The following is a 12,543-nucleotide window of genomic DNA, read 5'->3' on the forward strand; positions in this document are numbered from 1 at the left end:
TTTTTCCACTTTTCACCTTATTGAACATTGACTTGTCTTATTTTAGGGTTAGTAAAAAATTTTCCAGCACATTCTACAGGTTTGCAATCAGGCGGAGGTAGAACCACTGTTGACCGAGTTCATAGGGGTGTCGATTAGTCGGGCTTCGGTTTTGGGGTAGGGCCGAAATCAAAGATAGTACTTGGAACTAAAGCTCGCGGACGTCCGGGGTGGGGGGAGTTGCGGTTCTCAGACCTTGGCACTACGTCATCGGACGTGGGTTGCCGGAGGTGCGTCGCCTTGCCAGAGGTGTGCTGATCTGCGTGTTGCTATGCATTTTGGAGTTGGGTTTTTCGGACACTAGAGGTAATATAGACAATGTAGCCATTTTTTATCTCTACGTGATTCTTGTGTTGGGTATTTTTATATAAGGTACTGAATCTTCATGATTGTTACAGAAATTTAGAAACAGGGAAAGTCATAGGGCATTTTTACTGGTTGGGATGTTGATTGTTTAGTGTTTGATTTAGTGGTAGGGCCATTTGCTGAGTGAATTGTCTGGCTTTTGAGGAATGTTTGGGAAAAAAGTTAGTAAATTAATGTCTGCCTTTACAGGATGTTGATTGTTTAGTCTGGCTAGTTTTGTTGTGTAGTGGCCAAGTGGGTCTAAATGGTACGTGGTCCCCTATTAAATAATGCAGCTTCTATTGTGTTATTCTGACTTTTTGAAGTTGGTCTGGTCCCCTATTGATGAATATTCTATTATGTGAGGGCCATAGTGGGAGTTGGTCATTGTGCACTATATTCTATTATGGTTAGTGGGTCATTGTGCATGCATGCATGACACTAATAATGCACAACATGCACTTGTTTTTTAGAGGTTTGCTTATTTATTTATTTGAATTTATTTCTTGCATTAGATTATTTACTTATTTTTTGCACTTTCTGTTTTTTTGTGAAGATGGCTAGACAAGAGTTTGTTTTTTAGGTGCATTATGAAGGTCACATAGACAGACGGTTCATGAATACCTATGTCGGGGGTGATATAGATGTATACACGGAGGCCATTGAGCATGATAAGTTGTCATTTTTAGTGGTTCAGGGTATAGCCAAAAATTATGGATATCAATCTGGTGACCTAATTTATTACTTATTGCCGGATTGTACACTACGTAACGGATTGAAATTAATTACATCCAACTTTGATGTACGTGAAACGGTTGAAGCACACGCAGATCAACCAATTGTTGAGTTGTACATAAATTCATTTAGTGAGTCCATTCCTGACAATGATGAGGAGAATTATGATGATGATTATGGGGATGACGAAGGGGGATGAGGTGAACAAACCTGATCTTTTTGTTGAGAATAATGATGTGTCTGGGCCATCTATTGGAGGGGGGATGAGAGAGGTTGAATCCTATGGTGGGAGGGGGGGGGGGGGGTTGAGAAAGGGTAGTGAAGATAGAGATGGTGGTAGGGAGGGTGAAGATAGTGAAGAGGGTGATGAGAGTGAAGAGGGTGATAAGAGTGAAGAGGAAGGTGTTGACAGTGGGTCTGATGATGATGATGATGCCAACTCAGACATGGCACACAGTGACATTCTTACATCTCCTCCCAAGAGTGATGAGGAGTACGAGGTAGCCTCCCAGAGTCGGAGAAAACATGTGACAAAGCGGTCTGAGTTCCATCTGACTGATATGGGTAATCCAGAGTTTGTGGTGGGTAAAAAATTCCCGTCGATACAAGTTTTTAGAGAGGCAGTTAGAGAGTGTAATGCAAAAATGGGGAAGGATGTTAAGTTCAAGAGGAATTACATTGCCAAGTGTGTAGTGGTATGCATGGATGAATGTTGTAAATATAGGATTTATGGGCGCAAGTGCAAGGATGAGGAATCCTTTGAAGTAAGATCATTTCAGCCAAAACATAGTTGTAGGAGGAGACATGAGAATTCGATTCTAAAATCAAATTGGATTACAGACCAAGTTAATAGACAAGTTCAGAGCACAACCAAACATGCCTGTAAAAGCAATTGTAGAGGAGGTGAAGGATAGATGGGGTGTGGATGCCAAAGAGCATAGGTTGTACAGGGCTAGAAGACTTGCAAAAGAAAAGATCCGTGGAAAAGTGAATGAACAGTACAACAAGTCGTGGGATTATTTAGAGATGATAAGAAGAACAAACGCTGGCAGTTGCGTAATGATGAAGATAGAGAGGCCGTTACCTGATATTCCAGGAAAATTTCAGAGGTTGTACTTATCTTTAGCCGCCATGAAAGAGTAGACCAATCATTAACCTTGATGGATGCTTATTAAAAGGCCCGCATAAGGGCCAACTATTGGCCGCGATTTCGAGGGATGCAAACAACTAGATGTATCCAGTTGCATTTGCAGTTGTGGAAACCGAAATTAAAGATAGTTAGACCTGGTTTTTAGAAGCTTTGCTATCGGACCTTGGCACTCCTCCCACAGAGGGATTGACATTTATTTCTGATCGCCACAAGGTAAAGTACCAATTAAAATTCATTCCAAAAATATTCCTTCATATTATTAATGATGTATATGTGAATGTTTGACATATTAATTTTTACTTTGTACAGGGTTTGGTACTGAGTTTAGATTCGGTTGCTCCCAATGTTGAGTACCGGATTTGTTGTAGACATTTATACGCAAATTACAGAGATGCATGTCATAAAGGTGTGGCGTTGAAGGATAAGCTGTGGAGTGCGGCTACAGCATACACAGAGGCTGAATGGAGAAGGGAAATGGAGGAACTAAATGAGATAAGCCCCGATGCATACGATTACTTGTCCAAGATTGACCCAAGTACATGGGCGAGGTCTTGGTTCAGTACCTTCCCCAAGTGTGACTTAATTGTGAACAACCTGTCGGAGTGTTTCAATGCTTGGATTTTGAAACAACGTGACTTGCCGATTATATCGCTGCTTGAAATGTTGAGAACGAAATTGATGAAGAGATACCAAAAGAAGCGGGAAGGCATCAGTAACATGGAAGGAAGGATTTGTCCCAAAATTATGGCGCGATTAGATGAACTCTCACATGATGCTGGTCATTGCTACGGCGTGTATGCTGGGGATGGGTTATTTGAAATCACAGACAAGCAGAAACAATATGTGGTGAACCTAGTGAGAAGAACTTGCGGATGTAGACAATGGAATATGACAGGTATCCCATGTGCACATGCAATATGTGCAATATGGGTTGATGGTGTTGAACCCATAGATTATGTTTTCGATTGGTACACTGTGGATATGCTTAAAAAGGCGTATGAACCTGTTGTGTATCCCATGCCTGGAGAATAACAATGGACAAAAAGAAACGGCGAGCATGCAGGCCCACAGCTGAGTAAAATACAACCTGGGAGGCTAAGAACAGTAAGGACTAGAGGACCAAACGAGCCTAAGAATCCATACAGGATAAGGAAGGGTGGGGTTGTCATGAGATGTTCCAGATGCAGGGTAATTGGACACAATGCAAGAGCATGTCCTTGTATAATAATAGAAGCAGTGAATTACAGAGGACAATCTAGGAGTGAGGTAAATACCTTCCACATTTTTTGGACTTTTTAATTGTGTGTTGCTTAATTTGTTACTTGACAATTGTTTCTTTAATGTGCTAGGTACAATCTGCAGTTAATAGTGAACCGAATCCCCAATCTGCAGTTGATACTGAACTGGTAACTTTCAATACTCTCACTACTTTTTTGAAATTTTTCACTACACTCAAACTCTCAACTACATTTTGCAGCCCTCAATTCCCCCTAATATTCTCCCTAACACCCCACAAGCCACTGTTGCATCTTCTAAAGGTAGAGGTAGAGGTAGGGGGATGGGTATGAGTAGGGGTAGGGGTATTGGTAGCAGGGTTGTTGGTAGGGGTAGGGGTATGGGTCCACCAACCCCACCAGGGCTTACAACTTCAAGGGTTTCAGGTAGAGGTAAAAGTCAGGCTCAGCCTCAGACTCAGCATCAGCCTCGAACCAATGCTTGGGTTAGCACTGAAAACACCCATAATTTATGTGTTGTTTATTTACCTGTAAACAAACTAATGTGTCTTAACAGTCCCAAGGTACCGTCAATATCGTAAGGTGGTATGGACCGCAAGCAGTAGGTCAGTCTACTCAGTCGCAGCCTTGGACCCAAACCAATGTCATTGTGAGCACCCAAAATATTTATCTTTTATATTTCATTGCTTTTTTAACTTAGCTTGTTTATGGATAAATTATGTTCAGTTGCTAATTAATGTGTCTTGATAGTCCCAAGGTACTGTCAACACCGTAAGGTGGTATGGGCCGCAAGTAGGACTACAAGCAGTAGGTCAGTCTACTGAGTCACAGTCTTGGACAGTAGAGCATCCTCAGTCACAGCCTCAGCATCATCAGTCAAATGCTTTTGTAAGAACTCACAACATTTGTTATTTATGTGTTTAATTTTATTCTTATTTTTTACTCACAACATTGCTTTACACTATAATTACAGATTCAAGGTACTGTGAATACTGTATGACTGTATGCACCTCCACAATGATCAGAGTCTTCACAGCCAGGACAATCTACTCAACCTATAGGGCCTATTCAGCCAACAGGGTCCTCTCAGGAAGTATGTTTTTCTCAGCCAGTAGGGTCTTCATCAAAGCCTGCAACAAGAGCCCGTAATATTGTTCCAACAGTTGAGAATGCAATTGAAGTTCTTAAAGCTAACCAAAGAAAGAGGAAGAAGCCCGAGTGGAAAAAAAATATTAAGTCATTCCCGTAGTTTTTTTGTTTATTATTGGTTAAACATTTTATTGGGTTGCGTTGTTATTAACTTATTGTTATGTAATTTGATGACAAACAGTGTTGGATTGTAATGTTGTTGTTGCTTTTGTTGTTTAATGACTTAATTGATGCTCTTTGTTGGGTTTTAAGTAAGTGATAGATATGTTATTTGAGGACTTTTAATTAAGTGATAGATATGATATTTGAGGTTGTGTTTATTTGATTGCACATAGGTGGGGTTGTTGTGTTTATTTCACAATGTTGATTGGCCACAAGTGGGGTTGTGTTTGTTGACCACTTTTGACAATTTTGAATGCACAGATCGAGGTTGGGTTGTGCATAACATTTCAACAACCCATTTGATAAATAACACCACAACAACTAGAGATACATAACATTTCAACAAAATATTAGATGTTGTTGTAGTTACAAGTGAACTGTCTCCATTTGGTAAATAACACCACAACAACGAGAGATACAAAACATTTCAACAAATATTACATGTTGTTGTAGCTACAAGTGAACTGTTTCCATAATTTCAGTTTAACATCAAGTTAGCACCTCTAGGTCCACTATAACTAGGGGTGGACAGAACCCACCCGAACCCGTGAAACCGACCCGGTCCGCCCCGCCCCGCCCCGTGAAAACCGGGTATAAGGCATCTGTTTAAAATCGTGGATCCTAAGCCATTCAAACTGTGGTTTTTGGGGCGGGTTGCGGAATTTATATTTCTCCCACCCGCAGACCCGCCCCGCCCCACGTACATCTTCAATCTATACCGCTTATTTTGAGATTTCCCTTTTCCCCCAAATTTCCCGTCTTCAGCGACTCACAAGTAGAAAGAAGAAGCCCTAATCTGCAGATTCTGCACGATTCAAACTAGAACGGCGCTCCGAAGATCAAGGAATCACTGATTCTTTCCAATTTTTGCCAACAATTTGATTTTTATACGATTTAGGGTTTGGAATAAAATGGGTTTTCTGTTCTTCATCTTCACTCTTTAAAACCGTGTTCGTCGGCCATCACTCATCTTCCTCACGATCTGTGCATCAACTCCTCTGTGCTGATTCTGCTGAAGAAATCTCCACTCTTCAACTTCCACCGCCGACCATTGGTATAGGTAGTTCAATCTCTCTCTCTCTTTCTCTGTCAAAAACGACACCTACCGAGCTCAATTTGTTGAAAAAAAGAGCTTGTATTTTGCATGCTAATGAATAACTAACCAATAGCATGCTGATCTATAGAAAAAGTGTGGTTCAAGGCAGATACCAAATCCTGTTTTTAGTTCTGATGTACTAACCAAAAAATAATTTTTAAGTTTTTGATACAAGTTAGTTCTATGATATTTAGATGCTTCATGCTTGATGTATATTTGGAGAAATACTAAAGCAGGCTGGAGGATTATTGATGATTTTGATTTCTGACAATAATTTTTATTTTTTATTATTATTATTTTTTTTTCAGTTGATTTCGCCCCAATTCAACCTCGACTTTCAATCTCAGAGTCTCAACAGGTAACAGAATCTGATCTTGATGTGGTTTTTTTATTTTAATCCGTGTATATTTTTTTTCAATTAAGTTTCAAATTGTCTTCAATAGCAATAAGTTCATCACCTAGACTATTTGAGTGTGAAAACCATGGTTATCAAAGGATTTTAAGCTATGAAAAGTCCTGGTAGAAACTAGTTTAAAGATGCCAGTTTAAGCACCAGAATCTGAAAGATTATCATTTAAAGATGCCAGTTTAAAATGGTATTTTTTTTTCTTCATTTTCAATCATCTGCATCAGTTTGGGAAAATTTTGGTTTTGTTTGGAGGGTTATTGGAAAAGTTTTGATTTTGATATTGGGTTTGTTGGTAATTTTTGTTCTTTCTTCTTGTTCTTATTTGTTAGTGAAGTTGAATCAATTGGGATTTTCAATTCTGAATTGGGTTAGCAGGTTTGTGATTTGTTTTTGTGACTAATTAAACGCACATTGTCCCCCTACTTTGCAAACTTGGTTAACCGTTATTAACTAATTATGGACATATCGCCTTCGATACTTTATTGCGCACAAGCATGTAAATGTTTTTGTTCTTAGGGAAAGAGTTCTTTGTTTGTGAATTATATGGATTGTATATGTGTTTGCTATGAATTTTTTATATATATGAAATTCAATATTTGATAAATTGTTGATGATTTTTTTTTTTTTAAAAAGAAAAACCTAATTGTAGATTCATAGCTGGTAACGCAAATAGTGGTGCTAAGAATATTGGTTCTATTGCTGGTGCTTCAGCTTCTCCTAGTCCTACTTCTAGTCTTTTAGATAGCACTATACCTCCCATTAATACTGAGAATGTTGAGAGTGTTGGTGATGTTAGTACTCAGAATCCTAATTCAGTTGAAGCTCTCCCACCAAAACCTAAACCAAATGTGCAAAAATCAATTGTATGGGAACATTTTACCAAGATAGAGGGGGGTGATCCAGAAGATCCTAAATCAAAATGCAACTATTGTAGCAAATTGTTTAGTTGTCACCCTAGAAGGCTAGGTGCTTCATCCATGTTATCACATATCAGAAATAGTTGCAAGAAATATCCTGGTAGGTTTGGCAAATTAGATAAGTCACAATCAACCCTGAGTTTTGATGCTAAGAAGGAAGGACAAGTGGGAGAAGGATCTGTTGGCAATCTTGTCATTGCGAAATATAATGTTCAAAAAATAAGGGAGGCATTAGCTAAGATGGTAATTGTGGATGAGTTGCCTTTTAAATTTGTGGAGGGTGAAGGGTTTCACGATTTTATGAAGACGGTTGAGTCTAGGTTTAAAATTCCTTCCCGTTACACTGTGATGAAGGATTGTATGAAGATCTTTATATCTGAGAAGGAAAAGCTTAGGGCAATATTCTTGACAACTGGTGCTCGGGTTTGTCTTACCACTGATACGTGGACTTCAGTTCAAAACCTTAATTATATGTGTGTCACTTGCCATTTTATTGATAGTGATTGGAATTTATATAAAAGAATTATAAATTTTTCTTTAATTCCTAATCACAAAGGAGAGACTATTGGGAAGAAGATAGAGTCTTGTATGCTTGAGTGGGGTATTAGTAGCATATTTATCGTCATGGTTGACAATGGTAGTGCCAATGATACTGCTATTGAGTACTTAAAGAGGAAAAACAAAGATAAGGTGGGTGCCATATTGGATAATGAGTTTATGCATATAAGGTGTTGTGCACACATACTTAATCTAATTGTGACTGATGGTTTAAAAGAGGTTAGTGACTCTATTGTGAAGGTTCGAAATGCGGTGAAATATGTGAAGTCTTCACCTTCAAGATTTGAGAAATTTAAGGCTTGTATGGAGACAGAAAAAATTCAGTTTAAGGGTTTGTTGTGTCTTGATGTTCCAACTAGATGGAACTCCACATATAAAATGTTAGAAGCCGCTGAAAAATGTCGAAATGCTTTACATCTAATGGAAGAAGAAGATGGATACTTTGTTTCTACGTTGTTTGAGGGAGGGCAAGGGAGAAGGGGTTTGGGACCTCCTGGTTTTGAGGATTGGAAAAATGTTAGGGTCTTTCTCAAGTTTTTAAAACTTTTTTATGATGTGACCATGCGACTTTCGGGTTCTTTATATGTGACATCTAATATGTACATCCAAGAGATTTGTAGCATCCAAGCACATTTACAGGCTTTTAGTGAGAGTGGGGATTATGTATTAAGTGCCATGGCGGAGAAAATGAAGATGAAGTACAATAAGTATTGGGGAGATCTTGATAGGGTTAACTTGATGTTGTTTGTTGCAGTTGTTCTTGATCCACGCACTAAATTGGATTCATTAGATTATTGGTTCAAAGAAGTTCTTAGTGTTGAGCAAATGAAGATGAAGTACAATAAGTATTGGGGAGATCTTGATAGGGTTAACTTGATGTTGTTTGTTGCAGTTGTTCTTGATCCACGCACTAAATTGGATTCATTAGATTATTGGTTCAAAGAAGTTCTTAGTGTTGAGCAAGCAACTCGAATGATTACAAAATTGAGGTACCACTTGGACAAATTATATGATCACTATGACAACAATGGTGGGAGTTCCTCTCGGGTTCATAAGGGCAGTGATTCGTCAACCACAATAGATGAAAGTGAGAGTATTGACAATTCATTTCATTTCATTTCATGAGTAAGTTTCAAAAGTACCGGGCTTCTAAAAGTGATGTAGAAAGCAAATCGGAACTAGATCGGTATTTGATGGAGGATGTAGAGAAAATGAATGTTAATTTTGATATTTTGAATTGGTGAAAGGTGAACTCAACCAAATTCCCAGTAATTGCCCAAATAGCACGGGATGTTTTAGCGATTCCCATTACAACGGTTGCTTCAGAGTCGGCTTTTAGCACTGGAGGGCGTGTTTTGGACCCTTTTTGGAGTTCGTTGGCTCCAACAACAGTTGAAGCCTTGCTATGTTCACAGAATTGGTTAAGGTCGAAACCCATAAGCGATGGCAATGGTTATGATTCAGAGATAATTGATGATGCTGAAAGTTATAGGCTCGAATCAGGTAAGCTTTGAGCTTTCTATTATTTATATATTCATTTACTCTATTTATCAAATTTGAATTATGATTGTAAATCTTTTTTTCTTTTTTCTTTTTATTCTCCTTTGTAGAAATAACTTTGAAGAACGTCAGCATTTTGCTTGAAGATGATTAGTTGAAGATGCTGCCATGCGGGGTTTCTTGTTTTTTGTTGCTGGTTTAGAGCATTCAGTTGTTGATGGAATTATTGATTTTTTTTGTGTTCATTGATTCTACTAAATTACGGATTCTATTCTTTTGTTGGGACTTTTAATTTTTGTTGTACTAAGTTTCTATTTTTATTTTGGTTGGAACTTTAAATTTGTTGGACAGTTGGACTAAGTTTCTAATTCTTTTGTTGGAACTTTTAATTTCTATTGGACCAAGTTTATGTGTTTTTTTTTTTGGTTGGAACTTTTAATTTTTTTTGTGTTCATGCTTAAGCAACTTAGCTATTGATTTAAAATTTGTTTTGATTATTGATGCTATGATGCATCATGTAGTGAACAATATATATTACAGTAATACTAAATTACTTGTGTGATTGCTAGGTAAGGACATAAGGTAACCTTGTGTGAAGGCTTGCATCAGTAGCAGACTAGCAGTGGACTAGTGTGACACTGATTGCTAGCCTGTTAGGTTTGTTCACATTGATGAATGTTGGGGAATTGAGGACAGACGTGGACCACATACATACCATTCTTGAATCTTGCATAATGGTTTAGGCCTTTAGGGCCCATAATATATTTGTAAAAATAATAAGAAGAAAAACAAATAGAATACCCGAACCTGCAAAACCCGCCCCCAATCCGTGGTACCCGTGGCCCATCGGATTGACCATTAAATACTAGGGTTGCGGATCTTGATTTTTAAATCCGTTCACTGCGGGGCGGGTTGTAGAAAACATGTAAATCCGGCCCAATCCGGCCCGCGCCCACCCTTAACTATAACTACAAAAGTAAAAGACTAAGAGCAAAATGATTACTAACGACGTAGCCCGAAACATTCTCCCATTATTTTGACCCAACCCTAATTCTCGACGTAGTTTAGCATAATGTTCATTGCATTTTCTTTCAATCATTTTCTCAACTTTGTCATTATCATCATGTCTCATTTCCTCCATTTATTGTAGATATTCCATTAAACCTTTTTTCGTAAGCGGACATCTCCTTATCAGCCCATTTAAAAAAGTCACAGTCACCGGCTCTCTGCGTGAAAAAAAGAAAAAAAAAGAGAGGCAAATATGTCAAACTACTAACAACGACATATAACACAAAGCTAATTTCAAGATTTACCTTGTAGTTAATACATCCATACCACTTTCTAGCGGGATTAGTCTCAGTCCAAGAGTTCCTAACACGTGCAGGAACACCACAGTAACATAACGGGGGACCACTTGACAAATCACTGGTTGTAGACATTTGGTAATGCCTACACAAAATATTGCATGCAACAGAACCAATGAGACATTTAACTGATTGCAAATAAGGTGCAAGTTTAAACTACACTACAAGCAATATGGAGGGCCCATATTTTGTTCCCTGGATTGCATTGGCCGAAACAGGTTAAGCTAGGTCAAAACAAATCATCAAAGTAATCCTAGTTGAACTCCCTATGGGAAACAAATGTTTAGGCTAATAATATGATGGACCGAAACAAACATCAGTGCAAATCAGCTCAATTTTTCTCCAACAATAAATACAGTTCATTAGGTATGACTTACAACATTGGTTTTGTAATTGAAATCAAGCAATAAACTACACCTACAGGTGCTCAGCTACTTAGCAATATTAGTTGAAAGTTAAAGTTAGCAAGATGCCCAGTAATTGTTGCTCTAGCTTTGACAAACAAAGGATTGCAGCTATAGAATTGAATTTCATCAAACATAACTCATGCATTCAAACATTTCATCAAACACCTACCCATTTACGCATTTCATCAAACACCCACTGTGCATCACAAAAATCTCAACAAAGATAAACCCCATCAAACACCCATTTGTCCACAAACTCAAACTTAAATAGAACCCTAAGAATTGTTCCAAATTAATTAAATAAAACCCTAAAATTGAAACAAAATAAAACCTAAAAACCTGACCTTGTTTCGAGTTGTCAAGGGTGGCGAGCTCGTCGGCCTCTGTCAACAGAGACGAAAACAGCGATGACCTTTGGGGGCTACCGGAATGCGTCGACCGGTGTCCTCCTTCGAGCTGCTGCTTTGGAATGCGTCGCCGGCGTGTGGAGAGGCGACCTTCAGGGGCTGCCAACACGACAAGGTTAATCGGTTCCACTTGAAGACGAGATCAAGCGTGGGGCATGGGGAGTGAGGTACTCGCGAGTGACTTAAACCATTAGAACCATTTGAAGTGCAGCATATATTTCAGGTTTGTACAGAGGGGCAATTTCGGGCTTTTGGGGCTAAAAATATCACGTGCACGACACGTGACTTGTTTCCATCAATTTGATGACTTAAACTGACGGAGGGGGCCAAAAATGAGAGGTTAGTAGTTTGGGGGGTCGGAGTGCAAGTGTTGGTAGTTCGGGGTGCCATCCGGAGAAAGGGTAGTAGTTTGAAGGGCTAATATATATTTTTCCCAAAATTTTAAATTTTAACTAACGTGGCATTACATTCACAATGTTATATCATGTAAACCCTTAACTGTGTAAAATAAAAATCTTAACCATTAAAAAAAAAAAAAAAACTCAATTTTAAGTGAAATGATTGAGCGAGGATACTATTCCATTCCCCAATTCTAAACTCTTTTGAGTCAACTCTAACCTGGCCAAGAAACTTATAAAGCATACTCTAAATCCGTTTGGACCTGACGGATTAATACAGGCATGATGAGACGTGTTGGTAGACATATATATTAGTATGAAACAGTTGGAATTAATCTAATTCTGATGTATTTTTTTTGGATCTACAGTTATGGAGTAACAATATTTACCAAAAAATGTTATACGTTAACGATCAATTTGTGTAACAATAGAGTTAATCCCTTTTTTCATTCATATCTTGGATTGGCAACACATTAGTCGTTTAAACAAATTCGTAATACTTCACTCATCAGAGCTTCAAATTCTAATTCTCTTGTGAATTCTACAAATAAATGTGAACAAGAAAAAAAATAAAAAAAAATCCAATCAGAGCCCTTTTTTTAATTTTCTTCAACAATTACAAAACTAATATCAACATTATTTATGTCCTTTCAATATTGAGGACCCTCGTTA

The sequence above is a fragment of the Alnus glutinosa genome, chromosome 1, assembly GCF_958979055.1.
Source record: "Alnus glutinosa chromosome 1, dhAlnGlut1.1, whole genome shotgun sequence".
Lineage (NCBI taxonomy): Eukaryota > Viridiplantae > Streptophyta > Magnoliopsida > Fagales > Betulaceae > Alnus > Alnus glutinosa.